This window comes from Telmatherina bonti (assembly GCF_933228915.1).
Source record: "Telmatherina bonti genome assembly, chromosome: 13".
Taxonomy (NCBI): Eukaryota; Metazoa; Chordata; class Actinopteri; order Atheriniformes; family Telmatherinidae; genus Telmatherina; species Telmatherina bonti.
This window is the reverse complement of record NC_136611.1, coordinates 38,485,810-38,491,809: the sequence shown is the minus strand read 5'-3', so window position 1 is coordinate 38,491,809 and position 6,000 is coordinate 38,485,810. Positions and strand designations below refer to the sequence as shown.

General features: G+C 45.2%; 1 protein-coding gene across 1 annotated transcript in view; it reads right to left on the bottom strand.

The window, feature by feature from the left end:
- Positions 1-484: 484 nt before the first annotated feature.
- The window catches only part of stxbp1b (syntaxin binding protein 1b), a 161,352-nt gene continuing 155,836 nt past the window's right edge, over positions 485-6,000 (bottom strand). The window contains exon 20 of the mRNA XM_079251815.1: positions 485-587. The gene's annotated coding sequence lies outside the window, so the exon portion shown is untranslated. The remainder of the gene's footprint in view (positions 588-6,000) is intronic.

Sequence of the window (6,000 nt, the reverse complement as noted above, 5' to 3'; positions counted from 1 at the left end):
CACAGCATTTAAACAGCCTTACCTCAGTTCTTTAAAGAACCATTTGACTATTATGGTCCCTAAATATCACTCAGTCATCTAAAGTCATGAACACATGAATAAATACATTGAATCCTGGGCTGATAATGATGTTGATGTTAAAATATCATTATAATTCTTAGGATTATGACTAATCATTTCACTGATCACTTCAATTAGTTATTTTTGATTAAAAAGGAAATGTGCATGTTAAACTTAACCTTTCATTATACAAATAATTTTATATAAATATTAAAAAAAAACTTTATTCTAACTTTCCATCAACTATGAAACATAAATCCTGTCCCACTCTCATCCACTTCTTTGTGTCAGAATATTTGTTTTGTTTTTATTATTATTATTTTATGTGTAACAACATTAATAACACTCGACAATGGTGATTTAACATAGCTCACAGCAACTGAATCTAAAACATCAAGTATGTCTTCCTTGCATTTTACTGGGACGGGGTGTGGGGCACTACAGGGGCATCTTAACAGTATGTTCTTCTGTCTCCAAGTCTTTCAGGGCTTTTAGAAGGCGAGAAGGGGTGAAGACTTCAGTTGATCCTGGAAAAGAAAACATGATGTGGAATTAAATCTCATTGCGTTGCAGTTACCTCTCTGGTTTCATCTGGTTTGCCCTCATTCTGATAAATCACAGTTTGGGTCTGGTCATCACCCCTGTTAAATGGAAATGAAATTGAAAAACCCAATTCTCTTAGTACTCTGATTTTAGTGAAGATTAAGACAGGCTTAAACCATAATCAACATCTTCTCAAGCCCTGCCAACAACCTTGTCAACCTGTCCTGCGTGCTGCATGCTGGGGAACAAAAACACCACATATGACATGAAAATCCTGGTCCTATCTTGAGCAGGTATTGTTCATGCTGTATTATTATAAACTATTATAATGATCATTTTTTACACTGTAAAAAATGATCATCTAGGTTTAAATTTAAGTATTTGGAAAAAACAAAACATTGAATATTAATGTGTCCTTGATTTTGTGGCAATTACTGAAGTAATTTAAAAAGAAAAATGTCTTTAATAAAACCACCATACTCTGGGTTAATCAAATACAACACAGTGTCGACTTTGTGTTGTCAATTTAGTTCCTGGTTTCCTGTTTTATTTTGTAATTTTGTTCCCGCACTTTTCTTCCTGTTAGTAAGCTCTCCTGGTTTTGATTTTCTGATTCAGTTAACCTGTTCCTTGTTGTTTCCTCTGTGTATGTATACCCCTTGGTTTATGTTCTCAGTGCTGGGTCATTGTGTGTGTTCATATATATATATATATATATATATATATATATATATATATATATATATATATATATATATATATATATATATATATATATATATATATTAAATACTTTGTTCTTTCCATAGCTGAATGTGCTGACAACAAAATCACACAAAAGTTATCAATGAAAACCAAACATATCAACCCATGGAGGTCTGGATTTGGAGTTCTACTCCAAATGAAAGTGGAAAAACAGACTACAGGCTGATCCAACTTTGATGTAATGTCCTTTAAACAAGTCAGAATGAGGCTCAGTAGTGTGTGTGGCCTCCGCGTGCCTGTATGACCTCCCTACAACACCTGGGCATGCTCCTGATGAGGCGGTGGATGTTCTCCTGAGGGATCTCCTCCCAGACCTGGACTAAAGCATCCGCCAACTCCTGGACAGTCTGTGGTGCAACTTGGTGTTGGTGGATGGAGCGAGACATGATGTCCCAGATGTGTTCAGCTGGATCCAGGTCTGGGGAACGGGCTCTCCGTTTGGTTTCCATGGCGACGGAAAAAGGCGTGGTTGTAGAGAGTTTTTTCTACGTGGAAATCCTTGTGACGTCCCGGGGGATAAGGTTCGGTGATTGGTTTCCTTCTACTGGTTAACAAGGGCATGTACAAATACATCAGGCGGGTGGAAAACGTGGGATAAAGTTATTTCCAACGATGGCTGGTGAGTTTACCAAAGAGAGACATCCTGCTGCATTCGTTGCTGTGGGTTGCTGTTTTCCACTTCGTTTTCAGGCTCTGATTCAGGTTCCAACATGTAGGGCTGGATGCTATGTGTTGACATTGTAGTTTGTTTTTTTATTGAGTTCATATGAGCCTAATCCTTCTGTTTATGAGACGTTACAATGATGGTGAAAGCAGGTGCGGTGCGCGCTCCCGATGTAGTGCAGTGGCGCAGTTAGCCTGAAATGCACAGAATAATTCCACTTTAAGTGTTCCCTATATACATATATACATACATACATACATAAATATATATACACACATATATATATATATATATATATATATATATATATATATATATATATATATATATATATATATATATATATATATGTATGTATATATATATATATATATATATATATATATATATATATATATATATACATGATATGTATATATCGGGCCCCACCTGTGGCCCGACGTCCACAGGTGGGGGTTTTGCTTACAGCCCAACACGTGCAGGATGTTTGGCATTTGCCAGAGAACACCAAGATTTGCAAATACATATATATATATATATATATATATATATATATATATATATATATATATATATATATATATATATATATATGGATCGTGGGGGCAGCAGCCTAAGCAGGGAAGCCCAGACTTCCCTCTCCTCAGCCACATTTGCCAACTCTGCGCAGGGAATCCAGAATTGTTCCTCTGGATGTCTAGGAGCAGCGGCTCTACTCTGATCTCCTCCCGGATGACCGAGCTCCTCACCCTACCTCTAAGGGAGAGCCCGGCCACCCTGCGGAGGAAACCCATTTCAGCCGCCTGTATACGAGATCTCCTTCTTTCGGTCACGACCCACAGCTCATGACCATAGGTGAGGGTAGGAACGTAGATCGACTGGTAAATGGAGAGCTTCGCCTTCTGGCTCAGCTCCTTCTTCACCATGATAGACTGGCGCAGAGTCCGCATTACTGCAGACGCCGCACCGATCCGTCTGTCGATCTCACGCTCCATCCTTCCCTCACTCGTGAACAAGACCCCGACATATTTAAACTCCTCCACTTGAGGCAGGACCTGACTCCCGACCCGGAGAGGGCAATCCACCCTATTCCGGCTGAGGACCATGGTCTCAGATTTGAAGGTGCTGATTCTCATCCCAGCCGCTTCACACTCGGCTGCGAATCGCTCAGGTGAGAGCTGGAGATCACGACCAGATGAAGCCAACAGGACCACGTCATCCGCAAAAAGCAGGGACCCAATCCTGAGGCCACCAAGCCGGATCCCCTCAACACCTCGGCTGCGCCTAGAAATTCTGTCCATATAAGTTATGAACAGAATCGGTGATAAAGGGCAGCCTTGGCGGAGTCCAACCCTCACCGGAAACGGATCCGACTTACTACCGGCAATGCGGACGAAGCTCTGACACCTGTCGTTAGAGCTTGCCCATACCCCGGGAGTATGGGATATAAATGTTCCCCATACCCCCGGAGTACTCCCCACAGGAGTCCACAGGGGACACGGTGGAACGCCTTCTCCAGGTCCAGAAAGCACAAAGAGGGTATAGAGCTGGTCCACTGTTCCGCGACCAGGACGAAAACCACACTGCTCCTCCTCAATCTGAGATTCGACTATTGTGTGTTGTGATCCTGTTCCTTGGTGGGCGTGCCTGGCATCCTAAACACCTGATCCTCATTCTGGCAATCAGCTGCAGCACTATTTAGGATCCGCCCGGCCTGCTGTTCATCGCCAGATTGTTGAACGTTCCGCGGTACAACTCTCGGCCTGAAAGATTCTTTCCTGTGTGTAGTCCTGATCAATAACCCGTGTGTTTTTTCCCGTCAGAGATCCTGCCTGTTTGCCCGATTGTTGTCCTGCCTGCCTGCCTGCCCGCCTCTCTATCCGCTAGGTTTTCCTCCCCGCTTGTCTGCCTGCCGACTAAGCCTGGTTTCCGCATCCACCTGGGAAAGAATCAAGAATCTGAAAGAAGCAAATAAATTATTATCGAAACTCCAAGCCGAGTCCGCATGTGAATTCTCCGAACCTGACGTCAACATAACAGAACAATCTGGCCACAAATGGATTCAGCGGACGCAAACCCGGAAATCGCCTCGGACCCACTGCAACAAACCCTCTCAGGTCAGAATGCTCGCCTCGCTCAACATGAGCGGATGATGTTGACTCTGGAACAGAATTATCACACCATTCTCTCTCAGCTGGCTCAACTAACCGTGCATATCGCTATATTAACCCCTCCTGCTCCTCTCCAGCATCCGGTTCCCGACGCACCCGCACCTCAGCACGGTCCCGCAGTCACAGTAAGAGAGACACACATCCCAGATCCTAAGCCCTACGCAGGGAATTTGGGAGAATGTAGAGGATTCCTCCTTCAATGCTCCCTTGTCTTTGACCAGAAACCACTCACCTATGCTAATGATAGATCCAGGGTTTCTTATGTTATTGGGCTTCTGGAAGGTAAGGCACTGGCATGGGCGGAGGCAGCATATGAACAGCAGGGTTTCAGATACTCCTCGTATTCCTCGTTTGTCGAGGAGATGAGGAAGGTTTTTGACCACCCAGTTAGGGGAGGTGAAGCAGTCAAACGGCTACTTAATCTCCGTCAGGGAGATCGGAGTGTTGCTGACTTTTCCATTGATTTTAGGATAGCAGCTGCGGATACAGGCTGGAACAACGTAGCACTCCGGGACATCTTCGCTAACGGGTTAAGTAGTCGGATGAAAGACGAGCTGGCCACCCGAGACACACCTGGCTCTCTGGATGAGTTGATTTATCTCGCCATACGACTCGACAACCGGCTACGGGAAAGGGACAGAGAACGGCGGTCTAGCCAATATCCTGAGGTTCCCTCTGCAGCAACTACTTTCCCTCTGCCTCCCACAAACAGATCTACGGAGGAACCCCTGCAGCTGGGCATGGCTCACCTTTCCTCAGAGGAACGGCAGAGGAGAAGAGAATCTGGTGATTGCTATTACTGTGGGAGATCAGGACACAGGATATCTCTCTGCCCTAACCGGGTAAAAGACCAGGGTCGTCAGTAGCAGCGGGAGTACTGGCGACCACATCCCCCAAGGAGGTCCCGCACACAAGGACACTTATCCCGGTAACCCTGTTCACAGACCAGACCCCCCATTCTGTTGAGGCTTTAATTGATTCCGGAGCTGAGGCCAATTTCGTGGATAGGACCTTGGCCACCACCCTGGGAATAGGTGCAGAGACTCTTTCTTCTCCCATGTCTGTACAAGCTCTAGATGGGAGCCACCTCTACTCCATAACCCAACAGTCCATCCCCGTTAGATTGATAGTCTCTGGCAACCACCAAGAATACATCCCCTTCTTCATAATTGACTCACCTAAATCTCCGCTAGTGTTGGGTCACCCCTGGCTGTCACAACATAACCCGCACCTGGATTGGCAGACCGGGAGAATAATTAATTGGAGCACTTTCTGTCATGCCACTTGTCTTCAGTCGGCTGTTCCCTCCACTTCATCCGTTTCTGGTCTACTCCCCGTTACCCCGGATCTATCCGCAGTCCCTACGGCTTATCACGACCTAACGGAGGTTTTCAGCAAGGATAAAGCCCTAGCGCTGCCACCCCATCGGCCTTATGATTGCTCCATTGAATTACTCCCAGGTGCTCCGTTACCAACCTGCCGACTTTACAATATTTCTCGACCTGAGATGGAGGCCTTGGAGGGATACATCTCAGATTCCCTGGCAGCTGGATTGATCAGGACCTCATCATCACCCGTCGGAGCAGGATTCTTCTTTGTCTCTAAGAAGGATGGCTCCCTTAGGCCCTGCATTGATTACCGGGGCTTAAATGCAATCACCGTGAAGAACAAGTACCCTCTACCACTACTGGAGTCAGTTTTCAATTCCCTTCATGGTTCCACGATCTACACTAAGCTCGACCTCCGTAATGCTTACCACTTGGTCAGAATGAGAGAAGGAGATGAATGGAAGACCGC